Below are 23,044 nucleotides of genomic sequence, written 5' to 3'. Positions count from 1 at the left end.
TGGTAGTGTTGGAGAAGTGGGAGAATTCTCCCTTTTCCCTTAAGATTCTTATGGCTGGTCAAATATTTAAAAAGGCAGGTTATCAGGAGAAAATCAAACAAAATTTAATGGCATGTATACATGGGAGAAACTCAGGAGAAACTGAGTAACTCAGCCAATTGGCCGAGGCTGCCTGTTTAAGTATCTTCAGCTACAGACAAGGAGGATCTTGGGGAGTGATTTGGGGCTTCAAAGGGGAGGAAGGCAACTCACATGGAAACGGAAAAGCAAATGTTTGGTAAATAGAACTTTGATAAGAGTGGGCTTAGCATGGATCCTCCCAGTCTACTGATACCCAGAGTTATCTATGGTGAAGGCTTGTTCTGGGGACAGGCCTTTATTTTAAATTTCTTTTAGGCAGTTAGGCGGGGTAAGGGGGAATGTTCTTTCTGAGTCTTCTGGGCCTTTATTGTCTTCAGCTTGAAATAATCCGCATACCAGAGTGGCACATATTGGGGCGGCCTGCCCTGAACCCCATCAGTAGTTTAAAAAAGCTTCCTCATAAAATAGTCATTTTACATTGGAAAAACCTTAGCCAAGTGTTCAAAGTTAACATCACCAGTAAGGAGAGCTATTGATATCATGTGCCTGATATGATGGACTGAGAAGGCACAGCATCACTTTGGTGGTATTCTTGCCCAAAGTGCCTAACCTAAGTTTAATCGTGAGGAAATATTAGATAAGCACAAATCAGGGTCATTCTACAAAATGGCCAATACTCTTCAAAAATATTAAGATGATGAAAGTAAAAGAAATTCTGAAGAACTGGCCCTAATTAAAGAGACTGAGGAGACAAAAGAACTAAATGTATTGTGTGATCCTGGGTTGGATCCTAGTTTAGACAGGGGACATTAGTGGGAAGGTCGATGAAATTTGAATAAGATCTGTAGATTGGTTCATTGTATTCTATTGACAAATAAAAATGGCAAGCAATAGGATATATTGGAGAATATGAGGAAGCCATTTGGTATTAACCTAATTCGGCCTGACCTTGTTTTTCCAAAAGGGCCTGACCTTGGCTGTTGAGCATGCATTGTATATCTGCTTTAGATATTCCCTATGACAAGAACAAAGGCCCTTGAGATAAAGGTGCAACTTCCCTCCCCCTCCAACGTTGTCGTCTCCTTAAGGATTAAGCATCTTTCCTTAGGCTAGAAACTGATTGCTGTGCTCACCTGACTGGCCAGCTGGAGACAATAGACTTGCCTCCTGCTCCGCCCACCAAGATAGCAGACCCACTACCTGCTGTCTCCATCAAGTGCTGTGCCGACAGGGTAATCTTGTGACTATTGTGGGAGGGACATTTCAATCATATGTGAAACACCCTGTTTGGGGGTATATAACCACTCTGTGCACACCACTTCTTCAGTGCCCTTTCTTCCTTTGGGAAGAAAGGCCCCGGGCCATGGTCCTCAGATTTCAGCTCAGAATAAACTCACCCAAATTTTCATTTATAGATTGGTTATGGATTATTTTCATGGACACTATCAATGATAATTCATTAATGTTGATAATTATACTCAGGTTATCTACAGCCTTGATATTTGGGAAGTTGAGTGAAGGGTATATGGGAACTTTGACTATTTTTGGAATACTTTGAATGTCTGAAATTATGTTAAAATGAAAAGTTAAAACAAGAAAAGAAAGAAGCTTCCAGGTAATGAATGAGTTGCCAGAGTTGAGAACCACTTCCCTAAGTCATCTTGCCTAATACTCTCAGAGTAATCTTCCTGAAAATGCTATTTCATCCTGTTCCTGACCTTCTCAAAGCATTCCAGTGACTGCTGTCATCTGCAGGATGAAGTTCAAATTCCTTAGGCTGCCATTCAAAGACCCTGTAGCATGGCCCCAACTGTTCCCTTGATCTATGCAGTAAGACTTGAACCTACATTTTACTTTCTTATGTCTGAATTGATTCTAATTCTTTTCCTTCTTTCTATAATACCTTTGCCCTTGTGGGGGATCAGAATTGGCCACCCCAAAGTGTATCTCTTTGGCATGAGGTTTATTTTGGGCTGGTTACTTTTAAAAACTGCAGACATGAGAGAAGCTCTGAAAAGTAGAATGTACCCTTTGTAAGAGACATTTAAATTTCTGAGGGAAATCCCCTTCTGTAAAGGTATCTCTCTCTGTACCAGGAAGAAGGGGGATGACTTTATCTCTAGAAATTTTTATCAATGTGGCTGGCAAGGACCTAAATCTGCATGATAACCTTACTCTTGTTTCCTGTGCTTTTCTGGTAATCTCCCATAACTGACTCCCCCATCCCCAACATCCTCCTTTGTTTTCAGCTGAAGATAGTATTTAAGGGAACAGTGTCTGCCATTTTGGCAAATTACCCAGTTTCTTGGGTTTCTCTCATGCATACATGTTACAAAACTTTGTTTGATTTTCTCCCATTATTCTGTCTGATGTGCGTTTAATTTGTAGCCCAGCCAGAAGGACTCAGAGGCTAAAGGATTCGTCTTCCTCCTCTACAGTTTGGAAACTTGAATGGGATAAAACTTCACTGGCTGGACACTGCTCACACCTGCACTACTGCAGCTGAGAGATCTTGGACCCCTGACAAGAGCCAGCAGGAGGGAAGAGTTCTTACCACATCAGTCTCCTGGATCTCTGCCTGCAGGGTCCAATAGAAGGGAGAGTGGTGAGTTTTTTGGCTTTTCTTAATTTAGGTTAGCAGGAGAAAATATTGGTGAAGCTAGCTTCTTGGACTCAGCAACTCTAGGAAATTTGGTTGAGTACTCATTGGTTGTAGATTGTTTTCCTCCCAGAGATAGTATTTTTCCTTCTCTCTCTTTTTTCTGTCATTTGTCATAAGACACAGGCATCTTTATAAGGCTGTTGCCCGGGAATATGCTCATGAGGTGAAAGCTGTTGCTAAGGGCATCTTGCAAGCCAAAAGGCCTAAAATATGGTGGGCAGTTAAGAGCCAGTGGGGTGCTTGGTAACTCAAAAAATCTCCTGTGAAAGGAGAAGGTGGTCATGAAACGGGGTAAATGACACAAGTCCTCCTGCCAACTTCAAGAAAACTTTCGTGCAATGACAAGGTATTCTGTAAAGCACACAGGATCCCCAACCCTGCAGCATCTCCCTCCTAGGTATTAATTTTGCTCCGAGAGACCCAAGGGTTAGCAAAAGCTGTTAATGTGCATCGGATGAGATTTTCCTTTTGTCTTGTTCTGTGTTTTGAGAGCTTGGCTTTGTGACCTTTTTGGTCTCTGCTATCCAGAGGATGCATGAATTGGTACACATCTCGTTAGCCAGTTGAGTAGACTGGAGTTCCAGGTCACACTCTTTGTCTGGCTGTGTGAACTCTCAGGGGAGTTTGTCATAAGGGGTCCCAATTGCTTTCATAAGGGGTCTTTGTTGTTTTAACTTTCATTTCTTGTTGTTCAATGAAGGCCTTTGCTTTGACTATTTTTAAGATTGAACTTTCTGAATCTCTTTTGGGGATGCCTCTTGTATCCATGGTTAAGCTTATTGGTATGAGTTGCTGATAAGATCCTACTCATCAATGTGGCCAGGTGATGGATTGTTTAAATTGGAAAAACTTCTAAATTGGGAAAAAAATTTGTGAGAGCTCTCATCATAATTTTTATTGGTACCTATGAGAAGGCTAAATTAAAAAGGAAATAGAAACAAAAATAATTACTAGCCTTAAGACCCTGACTCAGGTTACAATTAAATTGAGAAAATGTAAAAGTATAAGTGTTGATAAGGTTATAAATGTTGGAATGTTTGAGCTGATTTTATACAAAGAGGTTATATCAACTTTGCCTGAGTATGTTTTAAAATTGTCTGACTGCAAATGCTTCCTGTTTCCAAAATTATAAGACCAAGACCTATTGATAAAGTCCTAATGAAAGCTATGAATACAGGTATAAGAGTTGATGGAATTCAAATAAAATTTTGTAGAAAAACTGGTATGTTTATAGGCTTTGTGTGAAGTGATTGTATCTTTTTCCCTGATTGTATTATAGATTGTATTGTGAGGATAGGCATTGTGTGTCACTTGGGAAAGAGAATATTTCCCATGCCTGATTATAAGACAGTATATAAATCTGTCCTTCAGACAGTGTTAATTAGACTTACTAAAGGGAAATCAGTAAGGTTGCTTGAACCCACACAATATGAGACAAAAAGAGGAGGCTAATATCAGGTGCTAATAAAAAAGGATAATAAAGCTCCCCCATCAAGGTAAATTGGTCTAGTGTTAAATTGTACACTTAGAAAGAGACCCTTTGTTAAATGCTTTGTGCAGACTTTTAAAGGTATGATACCTTGTTCTGAAAATTTTAGAACATACAACTTTGATTCTCCTCTTATGTTAAAAATTTCCCTGATATAGGGGCTGGCCCAGTGGCACAGCAGTTGAGTTCACGTGTTCTGCTTTGGTGGCCCAGGGTTTGCCAGTTCGGATCCTGAGTGCAGACCTATGCACTGCTTGTCAAGCCATGCTGTGGCAGGTGTCCCACATATAAAAAAAGTAGAGGAAAGTGTGCACGGATGTTAGCTCAGGGCCAATCTTCCTCAGCAAAATGAGGAGGATTGGTGGCAGATGTTAGCTCAGGGCTAATCTTCCTCAAAAAAAAATTTCCCTGATATAAAGAAGCAATTGGAAGGGTGTAGTTGGAGGGATGGGTCAGACTCTTTTGTCGGACTGTAGTCCAGTTCTTTGGGTGACTGGAAGCAACTGTCTTTGTCTTGCAAATCTCTGCAAGGCTGGATGTATAGCTCTAGAAAGCAGTTCAAAGTTCACCTGTCTTTTGCCAATCCCAAAGCCTCTCCTATTCCTCAAAATGCTGCTAGATATTGATTGAGACAAAAGATTGAGCCATTAGAAACAGATAAGGCAAATATGCCCCGGAAACTTCATCTTGAAGAAAATGTGACTACTTGCTCTGTGCCTTTATGGTGCAGATTTTCTACTCCCATCTTCTCTGGGCCTTGAGAGCCATTCTTTGAAATACAAATATTTCTCATAGACTAGTGTGTTTTGTTTTGCACCTGATTCATAAAAAAAACTTGACGTTTCTGTGTCTACCTGTGTGTCTATATGTGTGATATTTTACCTCAAGGTGGTATTGCTAAAATTAAGAGCTCTGTTTAATTGACTGAAAGCAAGTGCTTACATGTCTTTGGTGAATGAAAGCTTAAGTTTGTTGGTTTGATTAAAACAGACATGTCTTCAGAATTATCAGCATTGGATATGATGCAGATATGCAGCCTGAGTTTAGTAGTTAAAAAAGCTCATGTTATCCCTGCTACAAATTTGCCAGCATAATAACTTAGAATGATAGCTAATTTTATCTAATGTCTCATGAAGTTTTCATGGGTAATCTAGACATAATTGTTGGGAACAAATGATTTAGATGTAAGTGAGATAAGAGTTTAAACTTTTAGCAATAATTATATTTTATGACATGTATTTAATAATTTCCAAAATCTCTCTAGTAATTTGAATCTTTGAAGTTTTGCTCAATTAAATGATGAGAAATTTGTGGAATATCTACATTATTTCTAAATAAGATAAACTGTTAGACATTAATTACTAAATATAAGTTTGCCTACTTTTGTCTTATTACAGAGAAACTAAAAGGTGTTTGGGTCTATTGGTAAACATGTCTTGTGTTTTATTAAAAGATTGTACTAGGGCCGGCCCGGTGGTGCAGCGGTTAAGTTCACACGTTCTGCTTCTCTGTGGCCCAGGGTTCGCCGGTTCGAATCCTGGGTGCGGACATGGCATTGCTTGGCATGCCATTCTGTGGTAGGCGTCCCACATATAAAGTAGAGGAAGATGGGCACGGATGTTAGCTCAGGGCCAGGCTTCCTCAGCAAAAAAGAGGAGGACTGGCAGTAGTTAGCTCAGGGCTAATCTTCCTCAAAAAAAAAAAAAAAGATTGTACTAGAGAGTAACATGTTTCTGAAATTATAAAAAGTATTTATAAACTTGCCAAGCCATAGAATGCTAATGTAAAAGACAGTTTATAATTGCTTAATTCTTAGTTTTTACATAAAAATTAAGGTTTTTAAGGGTTAAAAATTCTAATGTGTGATTTAAGCTACTAGAAATTAATAAGGAAAATATTTTGTATTCAGGGAAAGTAAAATATATGTTTTCAGTAAATAAGGTATAAAGAATGGAAATATTTTTGTTTGTTTTGTTAAGAAAGATAAATTTGTCCTAAAGTACTGGAAGAAAAGAAAAAGAAGGCATGGGACAAGTTCTGAATGTAAAAAGAAAGTAATAGAAAGTTTTTAAAGAGGAATTCTAAGAAAGAGTTTTGTACATGGTCCAGTTGGCTAAGATTTAAATGAATTTAATTAAGTAAGTGAGTTTTAATATCAAAAGCAAACTGATGCAAAATTAGAATTTGTTTTTTTTCCCTGTCTTAAAAGGATGATTTTCTTAAACTTTTAGTCTGCTCTTGGTAAAGAGATTATGAAAGGTTTTTTTCCTTTGAGTAGTCTACCAGAAGGGTAGGGCTTTTGTGTTTTATCAGAAGTAAATTTCCTATATGGTTTCAATCAGGTCTTTAATCACAGGTGCTAAGGTTTTTCTTACAGCTATTTAATTCTCTACATTTGCCTAAAATCCTTTAACTGTCAGCATGGTTAAATGGATAACTAAGCATTGTTTCATAGGGACCTATGATATTGTGTGGGTAAGTGTTATTGATGTAAGTATTTTAAAAGTTATATAGCATTCCAGAAAATTCTAATCTGTCCTGGTTGTCAGTCATAATTCTGGTTATTATCTTAAAGGGTTGCATGTTCCAGAAATAACCAAGTTTCTTTGTTAATTGTCATTTTTAAGCCTTTTGTCATTTACACAGTTCTGTTTTACTCTACTTTTACAAATGTCTTAATCTACAGAGATTCATAGAAAGGGCTCTGACATTTATTCTAAAATACAGGTTTCTGACAAACTTTCAGATTATAAAATTGAACTGAGTAAGAAATTACAGAACTTGAATGGAGAAACTCATAACCCCATAAAACTGCTAACAGAAGATTAAGCTCAAAAATAGATTACACAGGACTGAATGAACTGATGAGGATGATTATAATTTTTATGAATTCATTTGAAATATTGCCAATTTTTAAATGTTTTGTTTTTCCAGATTTAAGAAAACCTTTTTCTCTTTACTCTCACACTAACTATGACTTTTAGCAATTTGGTAAATTATGCTTTTGTAAACAAAATTGAAACATTTTATCTTTTTCTCCCTACCTGATCCCTCCAGAATTTGGATACTCTTGGTGAGTAAGTGTTGTTATTTTCATGGCAATATAGTTATTTGCATAAGTTCAGTAAGAATCTGTTCTCCTTATAACGGGACACAATTGGAAACATTGGTTATCTTATCAAAGCTTTGACTGGAATGTCACATTTGAGAGAAACAGGCATAGACTCAGATATGACCAAACAGCTTTTGGGAAACAAAGATTGGGCTTTATGGAATAAAGCCACTTGGAAATGTTGGCCTGCCTTGTTTACAGGATTCCTAGCAATCTTACTGGGTAAGTAAGGAAGGTCACTTATCTGGCAGGTTCCTGGAACCTCGAAATATTTTGGGGAGCTTGAGAAGCGAAAAATGCATGCAAATCTGTAGGTATTACAGGCTTTGTCTGATAAGTCCTTGGCTTTCCTGGCCTCAACAGGCCTTTGTTTTCCCTAAAGATTGGCACCTGGGCTAACAACTGTTGCCAATCTTTTTTTTTTTTTCCTGCTTTATCTCCCCAAACTGCCCCCTCCACCCCCCCATACACAGTTGTACATCTTAGTTACACGTCCTTCTAGTTGTGGGATGTGGGACGCTGCCTCAACATGGCCTGATGAGTGGTGCCATGTCCGTGCCCAGGATCTGAACCCTGGGCCGCTGCAGCGGAGCATGCAAACTTAACCACTCGGCCACAGAGCCGGCCCCTCAAGAGGCCTTTAAAGTTAAATCTAAGATTCATTATGAAAAGTTCCAGCAAAGCAGGTTTAAAAGAGCCTGTATAATCAGGAGTCAGCCCCATGGCCCAGTGGTTAAGTTCATGCACTCCACTTCAGCAGCCTGGGGTTTTGCTGGTTTGGATCCTGTGCATGGACATGGCACTGCTCATCAAGCCATGCTGAAGCAGCACCCCAAATAAGACATCTAGAAGGACCTACAACTAGAATATACAACTGTGTACCAGGGAGCATTGGGGACAAGGAGAAGAAGAAGAAGAAGACGAAGAAAAGATTGTCAACAGATGTTAGCTCTGGTGCCAATCTTAAAAAAAAAAAAAAAGAAAAGAGCCTATATGATCAATTGCTATTCTTGTTGTACTTATGTAAATAATTGGGCCAAATTTATTGAAGATAGACTTACTTTACACACCAGTCAGTCTTAATTTGGCTATCTTTTGTAAAAATGGGGATGATTTTAGAGAGAAAAATTGTTTCAGTAGAAACTATAACGCACATTTGTGGATATTAGGTCCTAGTTCTGTTAATTGTCTTGAGGTTTTTGTTTTCTACTTGTAAACGGTACTGGATCCTGAATTCTTCTAGTCTCCTGAAATATCTGGCTACAAATCTCCAAACTAACATTAAAAATTTTTTTCCCATCATTTTTATTTGAAATCATTGAGAACTGAAACTACCCTTGTTCCTAAAGTCCTGCAAACTGAAGCTGGACAACTTGATATAAACTTAAGAGAGAGCACCATGATAGCATGCCTGTTACTGTGTAAGTCACTCAAAAGGATACTTGAACACTTGATGACATAATCAGAGACATTTTAAGCTGCAAAGGATGCTTCAACACTGACATCTAGAAATCTTCTTAACTGGCTGTCCTCTGAGCTCAGAAACTGGTTACAATTTGCTCCAACCACTAACCTTGTTTTCCTTTTTATTTCTATAGGAATACTTCTTACTAAATACCTGATCGCTTGTTTTCACAATATAGGCCTAACTTTGGGAGCTCACCTGCATCACCACCTAATAAAATAAATTTAACTGGGCTGATCTATTATCAGGACTAAGAATTGTGTTCAATTCTGGAGATGGAACAATATACCACTCAGCTTCTGGACTATGAAACTTCTTAAAGCTTCAAAGGACAGTGAAACTTCTTAAAGTTTCAAGGGCGAGATTGTGGGGAATCAGAACTGGCTATCCCAAAATGTGTCTTTTTGCCATGAGGATTATTTGGGCTGGTTACTTTTAAAAACTGCAGACATGGGAGAAGCCCTGTTGAGTTGAGTTTACCCTTTGTAAGAGACATTTGTATTTCTAAGGGAAATCTCCATCTGTAAAGCTATCTCCTTCTCTGTACCAGGAAGAAGGGGGCAATGACCTTAACTCTTATTAATGTGGAAGGCAAGGACTTAAATCTTCATGTTAACCTTACTCTTGTTTATTGTGCTTTTCTGGTAATCTCCCATAACTGACTGCCCCCATCCCCGACATCTTCCTTTGTCTTCAGCTGAAGATAGTATTTAAGAGGACAGCATCTGCCATTTTGGAAAGTTACCCAGTTTCTTGGGTTTCTCTCAGGTATACATGTTACAAAGCTGTGTTTGATTTTCTCCTATTATTCTGTCTCATGTGAATTTAATTTGTAGCCCAGCCAGGAGGACCCAGATGCTAGAGGATTTGTCTTCCTCCCCTACACCTTCTTGTTGAGCCTCCTGAATTATTCTTCATTCTAAGACCCATTTCAGATCCTGTCTCTTCATTGAAGCCTTTTATGAATATTTCTGCTAGAAGCAGTCATCTTTTTGTTCTTTGATTTCTAGTAGGTAGGATGGTGTGGAGTGAGAACATGAGCTTTAGATTCACAAATATGTGAGTCTGAATCCTGGTTCCATCTCTTTTCCCAGTTCTTGGATAAGGGAAAAGCTAATTGACTTCTTGGCGTTTGGGTTTATCATTTGCAAAATAGGGACAATGTTCCTGATGTCAAAGGGTCACTATGTCCATTAGGTGAGGTGTACATAAAAGTCCCTGTCACACAGTAAGTTCTCTACTCTTCTTGTGTGTAGGTCAGTGGTCCCCAGGGGGATTGTGGGTGGTGCAAAGGTTCTTGTTCAAATTTCCTGCAGAGCCTTTAAAAGATACTTGTGTCTGGTTATCACTAAGATGACAAATACCCTTGAACTGAATTGAGTGCTTGGGGCTTTAAGGAATTTAACAGATCCCAGCCCCCCCAAATCCAACTCAGTAAATATGTGACCTATGGATAGAGAAATGTAACCCAACAGAGAAAGAGGGAGGGACAAATGGATATCTAAATGGGAGAAAGCTGTGATGCCCCCCACATCCACCCCTTTGCTCTTAGTCAGACAGCATTGAGCAAGTGTGACTCCTTAAACCATGAGTCCTGCAGAACAGCCCTTCTCTAATCTATTCCCTGCCCAAGTGATACGTACATAAGTGAGTCAGGTCCCCTATTAGCTGAGCAATTTACTCCCTTCTCTGTTCCCTCCACCCAAACAGCTCAGTGCTGGGTGCTCTGGTTTGGCTCCAGACCAAGGTCTCTAGTTGGTCTAAGAAGACAAGGCCAGGAGGGGCAGGCTGAGAATGATGTCAGATGCCAAAAGGCATGGAAAGAGATAGGTGGGGCTGCGATATTCAGATACCACAAACTCTGGGTGTGCCCTATGACTGTTTCTGCCTTTGGAGTCTCCTCTTCTTTGTGGCCATTGTAGGAACTCTGTCCTCCTTCTCCCTTCTCATTACGCTTTCTTTCCCTAGTGTACCCTTTTTATGGCTAGAGAATGGCTGTGCAAATAGCTGAGAATTCAGTAAAAATGGCTTTTCATGGGGACTGTGAAACTGTCTTTCCTCCTGAAGGAGATTGAGGTTCATAATAGCAAGCTTTTATGGAAGGATGTGCAATTGTGATAGTGTCAGGGAACAGGTGATACTGAACCCCTTAATCTCAAGTTTATGCGCCTGATGTTCAGTAAGCCAAACACTGAGACATCAGCGCTTTGAGACAGAGATTCATTTGAATTTTTCAAGACAGGCAAGTGGGAGTACAGGTTCTCTTAAATCTGCCTTAACAAGAGAAGAAAGCAGGGTTTTTTGTTTTTTGTTTTTTTTTTAATAAAGCTAAGGGGTGTGGCAGGAGGAGTTTTGGAGAAACAAAGGGGGTAATCCATGTTTCTTTCACTCCCAGCAAGCCCCTGGGCAATCTGACTTCGGGGCTTCAAGGGCAGCTGGGGGCTGGTTATCTGGTGATCCTTGAAGGCATTCTCTTTCTTCTGTAAAACAAGATCATCAATCCTTTTGACCCTTGAGTTACCCTTCAGGCTAAACAGGAAAATAGCATATCGACAAGATTAACTTCTTTTCATAATAAGATTGAAAGGTAATTTTATTGTATATTTACAGTAACCTTCAGGTACCCAGCTTCACAGGTGCCTTAGTGAAGGGCGAGATGGAAAACAAAATGCCGACTGTTTGTCAAGTCCTGAAAATGCAAGAGGAAAACATTCTGGAAGGCAGATTTTATTCAGGAGACCTCAGAAATCTTAGGGTGTCTTCTGCCCAGTTTAAATTATGAACATTTATTCAGGTGGGAGATATGGTAAAATTATGGAGTTGTGTGATGTTGGGTAAATTACTTAACTTCTCTGTGTCAGTTTTTTTAATCTGTAAAAACAAGGATGATATCACTTATTGGATTTTTCAGTGAAGACTGTAGCTACATATAAAGCCCCTAGGATCCTGCCTGGCACATAGTGAGTGCTAAGTAAGTGTGAGCTATTAGAATTCTGGGACTAGACTAAGGTGCACCCTGGTCATCTTAAGGGTAGCGGGGCATTTTCTAGGCAGTGTCCTGGCAGGCCAGCAGGAGAGGAAACTTACAAGAGAGGCTTAACTTCCAGGAGTGGAAGAATTGGGTAGCAGTAATTTATGAACAACATTCGGGAAAATGTCTTAATCCAAGGCAGAAAAACTTGGAGGGTGTGTGGCTTCCGTCACAGTTATTGCCCCTGGGGGTCTGGGAATTCGTTCTAGAGTTATATGGTTTTGCTGAAAGCCAAGCCTAGAAACAGGCTTCAGAGGATGTCTTCCAAATAGCATTCATCTTGCTAAAGGGATTCCCTGTTGTGGCCTGGGCATTACTTTTGTCTCTGTACTGTCTTTATTTATAAGATGTAAAGAGAAAGACTGAAGAAGGATGAAATAAGGAAATGAATGTATAAAATAACAGGGCAGAATTGGAACTGACATTTCTAAGTTACGGGAAAATATATGTGATGCGGGGTCGGTGAGCCGAGGAGTCGAAAGAAAGATTTCTTAGACTCTCAAGATCTGGCAGTAGTGCTCTTTTATTTAGAGAATAGTATAGAATAGCATGGGGACAGGACCCATGGGCACTCAGAGCTTCTGCTGCCGCTGCTTCTGCTGCCCCCGCTGGCATGGGGACAGGACCCATGGGCAGGCAGAGCTGGTGCGTGGGGACAGGACCCACGGGCAGTCAGAGCTCCTGCTGCTGCCCCGAGTTGAGGGTTAGGACTAAATTTAAGGCATAGGTATGTGAGTCATCTCTTTACAAGACAAAGAATATGTAAAAAAGTTAAAATGGTATCAGTGCCTGTATGGCCTGGCCATTTGGCGGTCCCACAACTTTTAGATAAGAATCAAACCGGATGGAGTAAATGGCAGAAGTCACCGCTTGAATTTTATCCTCCGCTAAAGACAAAGGAGGATTTGTAGGGGGGGGGGGTGGGGGTCAGTTACATGAGGTTGCCAGACAGTAACCAACTTAAGTTCTTGCCTCTGGCATTGATTAAGAGCTTCTAGAGATAAGACCATCCCCCCTTCTTCCTGGCACAGAGAGGGAGGCATCTTCACAGATAGAGGTTTCCCTTAGAAATGTAAATGTTTCCCAACAAAGGGGCAAACAAATTCCACTCCTTGGAGCCTGAATCTCATCTGTAGTTTTAAAACTAACCAGCCTAAAAATCCTCATCATAAGCCATTTTAAAATTAAGCAGCCTAAAAATCCTCATCATAAACCCCCCCCTGAACCCATTTGGCCCCGAAATCTTTTGGGGATATGGACGATGGTCAGTCTTCTGTAACTACTTCTGGCTGTACAAGGTCGTAGAGCTGTCCCTAAATGGGGCCATGGGTACAGGTAGGAGGCTCAGCGGACCGGAAGGCTGCGCCTGTGGCGTCCAAGGCTGACAAAGTGTACAGATCCTCTGGCGATGAGAGAATCATTTGATGAGAGGTGGTCCAGGAGGTGAAACTTTGTTGACATGTGGAAGACAAACAACGAAGTAGACAACAAATTATAATAAGAAATACAAGCAAGATGATTAACTCAATGAATAAGGTTATGATAGTAGTCCAGAAACCTGGACCTGACCAAGAGTTCAACCAATCATTTAGAGATAGGGGAGGGTCAGACATGGACTTAACTTGATGGCTCATATCAGATAGGAAGCCAGAGATATTCCGATGGTAGTCAGGAATATAAACACAACATTCAGTTTTTATAATGGCACAAGTACCCCCTTGCGCTGCTCTCAAGACATCCAGTGCCATTCGGTTTTGGAGGACTGCCTTACGCATTTGGGACACTTCTAAATCGAGCAGCGAAAGGCTATGTTGTGTATCATTTAATGCTTTCATAGTAAATTTGTTTAGAGCTTCCATGTGCCAGATGACACTTTCGATTCCTAATTGGGGAAGGAAAATTGAGGCAATGTGATCATACCAGTGGAAGACAGCAGGTCCAGCGCTGTTGCAGGTTGGGTAAATTAGCAGGAGGAGATATAGTAAATGTAATTCTACCTTGCATCCAGACGAAACCTAGGGTGCATCGTCCAATCCATCCAGGTGGCAGCCAAGCCCATAAGTTGGAGCCACATAACCAATGAGTGCCATTAGGGGCTAACCAACGTGTGCTTGGCTGTCTATCCCAGTCAGTCCCAAACCAATCAGTATTTTTTAAGCTTATGATATGAGAACACATATGACGGGGAATTTGTCCCATAGGTTGGGTGCTATTAGGCCACGTATCACAGGTGTGATTGGTTTGTTCCCAACATATAGTGGCCTTTTGACTGAGTTGACCACTAGTAGGAGTGAGCCAAATATATTCGTCCCAAATTTGATATAGTCCATCCTGTGTATATCGATAAGTTGGGGACTTTAGCTTTGGAACTTTTTGTTTATGACCCACCTGTGACAAGGCAAATCTAGTTAGTATTTGGGCAGTAGTATTGAAGGAAAAGGTTTGATTGTGGCCAGGGTACTCCCAGGTGTCAGAGACGGATGGCCACAAGGAGACATTATGACTAGTAATAGATGAACCTTGTAAAAGAGAAGAGCTAGAATCTAATATCCATGAATGCCTACTATAGCGTTTACTGAAACATAATTTTCCTCTCTCTAAAATCACCTCATTTTTATAAAAGATAGTCAAATTAAGATAAACCGGTTTGCAAAACAAGTGTAGTTTCAATAAAACTTGGTACAATTATTTACATAAGTGCAGCAAGAATAGCAATTGATTATACAGGCTCTTTTAAATCTGCTTTGCTGGAATTTTTTATGAGGAATCTCAGATTGAACTGTAAAGGCCTCTCGAGGCCAGAAAAGCCAAGCCAAGGACTTGCCATCAGATTTTGCCTGCAGTACCTCCAGATTTGGGTGGACTCCTCTCTTCTCGAGGTCCTCCAAAATATTCTGAGGTTCCTTGCACCTGCCAGATAAGCAAGCTTCCTTACTTACTGGGTAAGATTGCCAGAATCTCTGTAAACAAGGTACCAGGCCCATGATTCCAAGTGGCTGCATTCCAAAAAGTCCAATCTTTGTTCCTGAAAAGCTGTGTTGTCATATCTGAGCCTGTATGTTTCAAATATGACATTCCAGTCAAAGCCTTGGTAATATAACCAATGTGTCCTGTTATAAGGAGAATAGATTCTTATTGAACGTATGCAAATAACTATATTGCCATGAAATAACCATACTCACTCACAAAGTTTCTAAATTCTGGAGGGATCAGGTAGGGAAAAAAAAGTTAAATGTTTCAATTTTGCTCATAAAGGTATAATTTCACCAAATTGCTCTAAGTCATAGTTAGCATAAGATAAAAGAGAAAAAGATTTCCTTAAATATGAGAAAACAAAACAACACATCAAAACTCAAGAATATTTCAAACAGAAGTCATAAAAAATTATAATCATCCTCATCAGTTCACAGTCCTGTATAATCAATTCTTGAGCTTAATCTTCTGTTAGCAGATCTATGAGCTCAGTTTCTGTTAGAATTCTGTAATTTCTTACTCAGTTCAGTTCTATAATCTGAAAGTTTATCAGAACCCTGTAGTTTAGAACCTTTGTGTCAGAATCCTTTCCAGGAATTTCTCTGAAGATGCAACATATTTGCAAAAGCAAAAAGTATCAGAGTAAAACAGCAACTATCTGTAAATGGACAAAAGACTCAAAAGGGCAATTGATAAAGAAACTTGACTACTTCTGTGACATACAACACTTCAAGATAACAATTGGAATTACAACCGATAACCAGGACAGATCAAAATTTTAGGAATGCTATAATTTTAAGACGCCTATATTAATAGCATTTACCCACATAATAATACCTGACAAAGTTTATCATCACTTATTTGACAATGCTTCCCATGTAATTTAGTTTTTTCAAAAGAAACCCTTTTATTCAGGACTTGAATATTTTTGGGAGAAGCTTGTAGAAAATATGAAAACTTTTCAGAACACTTGTTCAAACAACGCTCCCTGTGAAACAATGCTCAGGTATCTATTTAAAGTGACAACAGAAACAATCAAAAATCTTAAGAGTGACCTCAGTCATTGATGAGGATTTTTAGGCTGCTTAATTTTAAAATGGTTTATGATGAGGATTTTTAGGCTGCTTAATTTTAAAATGGCTTATGATGAGGATTTTTAGGCTGGTTAGTTTTAAAACTACAGATGAGATTCAGGCTCCAAGGAGTGGAATTTGTTTGCCCCTTTGTTGGGAAACATTTACATTTCTAAGGGAAACCTCTATCTGTGAAGATGCCTCCCTCTCTGTGCCAGGAAGAAGGGGGAATGGTCTTATCTCTAGAAGCTCTTAATGGGGAAGGCAAGAACTTAAGTTGGTTGCTGTCTGGCAATCTCATGTAACTGGTTTAGGGTGGTGGCGTCTAACCTTTCTAACCTTTACTTAATCCGATTTGATTCTTGTCTAAAAGTCATGGGATCACCCAATGACCAGACCCCACCTGCACTGATACCATTTTAACTTTTTTCTCATGTTCTTTCCTTTGTCTTGTAAAGAGATGAATCATATACCTATGCCTTATAAAATTAGCCCTAATCCTCAACTCGGGGCAGCAGCAGGAGCTCTGACTGCCCGTGGGTCCTGTCCCCATGCACCAGCTCTGCCTGCCCATGGGTCCTGTCCCCATGCCAGCGGGGGCAGCAGCAGTGGCTCTGCCTGCCCATGGGCTCTGTCCCCATGCCAGCGGGGGCAGCAGAAGCGGCGGCAGCAGAAGCTCTGACTGCCCATGGGTCCTGTCCCCATGCTATTCTATACTATTCTCTAAATAAAAGAGCACTACTGCCAGATCTTGAGAGTCTAAGAAATCTTTCTTTCGACTCCTCGGCTCTCCGACCCCGCATCAGTCATTATTTTAACAAAACAGATTTGTCTTTTAGGTAGAGTTAGAGCGGCCAAAAGTTCAAGAAAATTATCCTTTGAGAGAAAACCAAATTTTAATTTCTGCACCAGCTTATTTTTAACATTAAAACTCATTCACTTAATTGGATTTACTTTAATCTTAGTCTACTTGGCCAGCCATAAAACTCCTTTCAGAATTTCTCTTCACAAACCTTCTACAACTTCTTTTTGCCTTCAGAATTTGTCCCAAAGTCTTTCTCTTTTCCTTTCTAGTACATTAGGACAAATTTATCTGTCTTAACCCATCAAACAAAAATACTTCCATTCTTTGTACCTTCTTTACTGAAAACACACATTTTACTTTCCTTGAATACAGAGCTGTTTTCCTTATTAATTCGCAGTAGCTTTAATTATATAGGTTAATTCACATCAGGTTAACTTGAAAGACATTGGATTAATTTCCACTACATTTAGAATTTATGTAAGCGCTTACTTTAAGCCAATTAAACCGAGCTCTTAATTTGGCCATACCATCCGGAGGTAAAAATGTCACACATATAACATACATAAGACATACGTACACAGAGACTGCACAGCCATTGTTACAGCTATTGTTTTTTACCAATATTTGTGGAGAAGATACTCAAGATGCTAGATTTTTGCAAGGGCACGCTTATGGCCATTTTGCCTTTCCCCTCCTCTCTTTTCCTTTTTTTTTTTTCTTCAGTCTTAGGAATTAGGGATGGGCTTAGGAAGTAGTTCCTGGAGAAGGTAGATGATAATCCTTTTCGTGATAAAGGAACTAGGTGGAGTCCGAACTGCCTCTAGAGCTGTATTTCCAGTCTTGCAAGGATTTTCTAAGGACAGTTGCTCTTGATTTCCCAGAAGCTGGATTGTAACTCAAATTACATTCCAGGTTGATCTACCTGTCCAGCTGCATCACAAAGGCACAGAGAAACCCCTCAATTTTTCTCCCAGATGTAGTTAGAATGCATCCACAGGGTGGGTCTCTGGGGATGCTTAGGGCGTGCCCCATGGCGGTAAAGCCAGTGTCTGACTGACAGCAGCTGGAGAAAGGGTGCAGAGGCCGATTGCGGGTGTTGACATAGCTATAAGATTTAGTCAAGTCCCGCTCAGCCTGGGCACTTTGTCTCCGAGCCAGCACAGTTGAGGCAGGGAAGCAGGAGAAAAAGGCCTGGAACTGGCTGGAGGCACTCCCAGTGCCAAGGTTGAGAGTTAAGTCCCTGGCAAAAGGCTTAAGTTTTGATTTTACAGAAGGTCAAGGTTCTGCTCAGGTCCAGCCTGAACTTTAACCTCGACTTGGTGACAACAAAGGAGGTGATGAACAAGACAGACAAAGAAAGGAAAAGAAGAGATCAGACCTGGCCTTCCTGGCCTCTTCCAGAGGGTTATCAAGATAAGAGTCACACAACAGTTCCCATGCTGGGACACACTACCCTAGCACGACAGTTCACAGAATAAATTACAGGTCTCCTATCCTCATAACTGACTCAGTAGGTGACTAAAATACTCGATGAGTCAACCGTCAAGAGAGAGCACCCCCACTTAGGGTTGCTGGGGTGATCAGGCTGAATTGACGAGTAGGATCTTAACAGTGACTCAGCCAAAGCTTAACCAAGGACAAAGAGGCATCCCCAAAAGAGATCCAGAAAATTCACTCCCAAAAATAGCCTAAGAAAGTAAAGGTAAGCAACAAAGGTTGAGACGACAAAGGCCCCTTATGAAATCAATTGGGACCTCTTATGACAAACTTCCCTGAGAGCTTACACAGCCGGACAAAGAGAGCCAAGCTCTCAAGACAAACTTTCCCAGAGCCCCAGTCTATGTGACTGGCCGCCAAGATACGTGCCGGTACATGCATCCTCTGATGGCGGAGACCAGAAAGGTCACAAAACCAAGCTCTCAAGACATAGAACAAGACGAAAAGCCCAGACAACAGGCTTATAGAGATGCCTGTGTCTTATGACAAACAAAAAGACAGAGACAAGGAAAAGTCTATCTCTGGGAGGAAAAGGATCTACAACCAGTGAGTACTCAAATCGTATAGTCGCTGAATCCGAGAAGCTAGCCTCACCAACATTTTCTCCTGCTAATCTAAATTTAGAAGAGCAAAAAAAAAAAAAACTCACCACTCTTGCTTCCATTGGAGCCTGCAGGCAGAGATCCGGGAGACTGACGTGGTAAGAACTCTTACCTCTTGCCGGCTCTCGTCAGGGGTCCGGGATCTCTTGGCCGCAGCAGTCCAGGAGCAAGCAGTGTCCAGCCAGGGAAATTTCATCCTGCCAACTACGCCAAAACTGTAGGGGAGGAGGACATTTCCTTTCCCCAAATGGGGGTTCGTCTGGCCAGAGAACAAATTAAATTCACATGAGACAGAATAGCAAGAGAAAATTAAACAAAGCTTTATGAGGAACCATGGCCCGGGGCCTTTCTTCCCAAAGGAAGAAAGGGCACCCCCACTTAGGGTTGCTGGGGTGATCAGGCCCAGAAACCCAAAGTTGGGGCTCCCCGGGGTGGAGCCTTTTATTCTTTAAAGATTTCTTTGTTTCCCAGTTGCAAAGTTCAAAAGGAGATGAAAATGGCCATTGTAACTCCAAGAGAGACAAAAGAAACGGGTCCATTACCTTGAAAAATCCCCCCTGAACCTAGGGCAGCGTCCTACCCGTTGTTCCTACTGTGGGGTTCCTATAGCAAGGGGTGATGGGGGCGTCCCCCGGCATTGCATCCCTTGTATACCTTCCCTGTTATGCCTGGCAGTAACAGGTGCCTGGTGCCTATTCTGCCTGGCAGCATAGGCCTGGTGAATGGTCCCTGAGAGAAAAGGAGAAAGAAAAGGAGCCATTACCTTGAAAATCCCCCCACTGGGGTTCCTGTAGGAAGGGATGATGGGGGCATCCCTTGAACATCTTCCCTATTCTGCCTGGCAGGAATAGGTGCCTGGTGAATGGTCCCAGAGAAAGGGAGCCATTACCTTGAATATCCCCCCAATGGAGTTCCTGTAGCAAGGGATGATGGGGGCATCCCTTGAACATCTTCCCTATTATGCCTGACAGTAATAGGTGCCTGGTGAATGGTCCCAGAGAAAGGGAGCCATTACCTTGAAAATCCCCCCATTGGGGTTCCTGTAGCAAGGGATGATGGGGGCATCCCTTGAACATCTTCCCTATTATGCCTGACAGTAATAGGTGCCTGGTGAATGGTCCCCAGGATAAAAGGATAGAAAAAAACAGTGAGGAATTTTCCACCAGTCTGGGGGACATTCTACCCAATTGCATCCTGGAGTCATTCTCCCAAGAAGGGGTTCCCATACTCCGCCAAAGGTTAGAGTTTGGTACTTTCCTTGAACTGGAGTCCGGAGTGGGACTTTCCTCACAGTTCAGAGCGTGGTCAGGTGCCAGAGGGAGGGATCCCAATCCAGCCTTAGGAAAAGAAACCTTCCACGGGAGTCTTGGAGATTGGCGGCCGTCCTAATGACTTAAGTGGCCGACCCGCGCCCACATAAAATTTGTCTATTAGAGATAGAGTCAGGAAGGAATGGATTAATTCATTCTCCATCACCCTGAGGCTTAAGGTACTGATTCTCTTCAAGCTGGATGCCACAATTTGCCCCATAGAGTAGCCATGGGCAGCAAACGTGGATTCATACAGCCATCCAAGAAAGTTCCCGAAGGAGAAGTGAATTTAGATCCATCCTCGAAAAAGAGAAAGGCACAAGGAAAGGAAAAAGGGCACTTACCAGAACTCGAGCTCACAAGCCGATGAAGCGAGATCCCCGTACGGGCCACCAGAAATGATGCGGGGTCGGTGAGCCGAGGAGTCGAAAGAAAGATTTCTTAGACTCTCAAGATCTGGCAGTAGTGCTCTTTTATTTAGAGAATAGTATAGAATAGCATGGGGACAGGACCCATGGGCACTCAGAGCTTCTGCTGCCGCTGCTTCTGCTGCCCCCGCTGGCATGGGGACAGGACCCATGGGCAGGCAGAGCTGGTGCGTGGGGACAGGACCCACGGGCAGTCAGAGCTCCTGCTGCTGCTGCTTCTGCTGCCCCCGCTGACATGGGGACAGGACCCGTGGGCAGGCAGAGCTGGTGCGTGGGGACAGGACCCACGGGCAGTCAGAGCTCCTGCTGCTGCTGCTTCTGCTGCCCCCGCTGGCATGGGGACAGGACCCATGGGCAGGCAGAGCTGGTGCGTGGGGACAGGACCCACGGGCAGTCAGAGCTCCTACTGCTGCCCCGAGTTGAGGGTTAGGACTAAATTTAAGGCATAGGTATGTGAGTCATCTCTTTACAAGACAAAGAATATGTAAAAAAGTTAAAATGGTATCAATGCCTGTATGGTCTGGCCATTTGGCGGTCCCACAACTTTTAGATAAGAATCAAACCGGATGGAGTAAATGGCAGAAGTCACCGCTTGAATTTTATCCTCGGCTAAAGACAAAGGAGGATTGGTGGGGGGGTGGGGGGGGTGGGGGTCAGTTACATGAGGTTGCCAGACAGTAACCAACTTAAGTTCTTGCCTCTGGCATTGATTAAGAGCTTCTAGAGATAAGACCATCCCCCTTCTTCCTGGCACAGAGAGGGAGGCATTTTCACAGATAGAGGTTTCCCTTAGAAATGTAAATGTTTCCCAACAAAGGGGCAAACAAATTCCACTCCTTGGAGCCTGAATCTCATCTGTAGTTTTAAAACTAACCAGCCTAAAAATCCTCATCATAAGCCATTTTAAAATTAAGCAGCCTAAAAATCCTCATCATATGTAAATTTTAAGTGACATAAAAGGACTTTTTAAAAAAACAACAGAGCTCTCCATAGAAGGAGATGTAGATATTTACTCCATATTCTTGAGTAGATATCAGCCTCCATCCCAAGAAGCATTGACGGACAATCACAAGAGATGGGTAGCATGGCCTTCTTTGCTAAGTGGTTATGATGGGGATTTTTAGGCTGCTTACTTTTAAAACAGTTTATGATGAGGATTTTTAGGCTGGTTACTTTTAAAACTACAGATAAGAAGCAGGCTCCAAGGAGTGGAATTTGTTTGCCCTTTTGATCAGAGACAATTGCAGTTGTAAAGGAAATCTCCATGCCTCCCTCTCTGGAATTTGTTTGCCCCTTGTTGGGAAAACATTTACACTTCTAAGGGAAACATCTATCTGTGAAGATGCCTCCCCCTCTGAGCCAGGAGGAAGGGGGGATGGCCTTATCTCTGGAAACTGCCTGGCAACCTCATGTAACTGACCCTCACCCCAAAATCCTCCTTTGTCTTTAGTTGAAGATAATATTTGAGCGGTGACTTCTGCCATTTACTCAATCCGGTTTGATTCTTATCTTAAAGTTATGGGACCGCCAAATGGCCAGACCAAACGGGCAGTAATAAAGAGATAACTCACTTACCTATGCCTTAAATTTGGCCCTAACCCTCAGTTCGGGGCAGCAGGAGCAGCAGGAGCTCTGACTGCCCGTGGGTCCTGTCCCCACGCACCAGCTCTGCCTGCCCATGGGTCCTGTCCCCATGCCAGCGGGGGCAGCAGCAGCAGCTCTGCCTGCCCATGGGCTCTGTCCCCATGCCAGCGGGGGCAGCAGAAGCGGCGGCAGCAGCAGCAGCAGAAGCTCTGACTGCCCATGGGTCCTGTCCCCATGCTACTCTATCTCTATTCTTTAAATAAAAGAGCACTACTGCCAGATCTTGAGAGTCTAAGAAATCTTTCTTTCGACTCCTCGGCTCACCGATCCCGCATCATTTCGACTGAGGTTAGACTAAGTCACTGAAGAGAAAGGAGATGAGGGAGAAAATGGGTCAGGGTGAGAGAAAATGGTGGCAAAAGGAAAGGATTGAAAGAATGTTTATTGAGGGCTCATCACATACTAGGGACTGTGTGTAAAACCTTATGTATCTTTTTTTTTTTATTGAGGTAACATTGGTTTATAACGTTATATAAATTTCAGGTGTACGTCATTATATTTCACTTTCTCTGTGCATTACGTCATGTTCACCACCCAAAGACTAATTACCATCTATCACCATACACATGTGCCTAATCACCCCTTTTGCCCTCCTCGCTCCCGCCTTCCCCTCTGGTAACCACCAATCCAATCTCTCTCTGTGTTTGTTGTGCTTATCTTCCATTTCTGAATGAGATCATACAGTGTTTGGCTTTCTCCCTCTGACTTATTTCACTTAGCATTTCATCTTTTTTTTATGGATGAGTGGTATTCCATTGTGTATATGTGATGTGGATTAAGGCTGCCCCAGCTAGAGAAGCCCAAGGTGACCTGGCCTACATGCCAAACTATATGACCCGGTGGATTTTTTTATGGTATGAATTAGGGCTGCC

General features: G+C 41.8%; 1 protein-coding gene and 1 long non-coding RNA gene across 2 annotated transcripts in view; one reads left to right on the top strand and one right to left on the bottom strand.

Annotated features, from left to right (window-relative positions):
- LOC103542475 (cell adhesion molecule CEACAM1-like) overlaps positions 1 to 23,044 on the top strand; it is a 432,471-nt gene that overhangs the window by 44,369 nt on the left and 365,058 nt on the right. The window contains exon 3 of the mRNA XM_070557986.1: positions 2,520 to 2,686. The gene's annotated coding sequence lies outside the window, so the exon portion shown is untranslated. The remainder of the gene's footprint in view (positions 1 to 2,519; positions 2,687 to 23,044) is intronic.
- Positions 1 to 23,044, bottom strand: part of LOC103565173 (uncharacterized) — a 160,869-nt gene that overhangs the window by 20,722 nt on the left and 117,103 nt on the right. The gene's annotated exons all lie outside the window — the stretch shown is intronic.

Source organism: Equus przewalskii, chromosome 9, assembly GCF_037783145.1.
Source record: "Equus przewalskii isolate Varuska chromosome 9, EquPr2, whole genome shotgun sequence".
In the NCBI taxonomy this organism is placed as follows: Eukaryota; Metazoa; Chordata; class Mammalia; order Perissodactyla; family Equidae; genus Equus; species Equus przewalskii.
The sequence above is the reverse complement of the archived record's forward strand: the minus strand, read 5'-3'. Positions and strand labels throughout refer to the sequence as shown.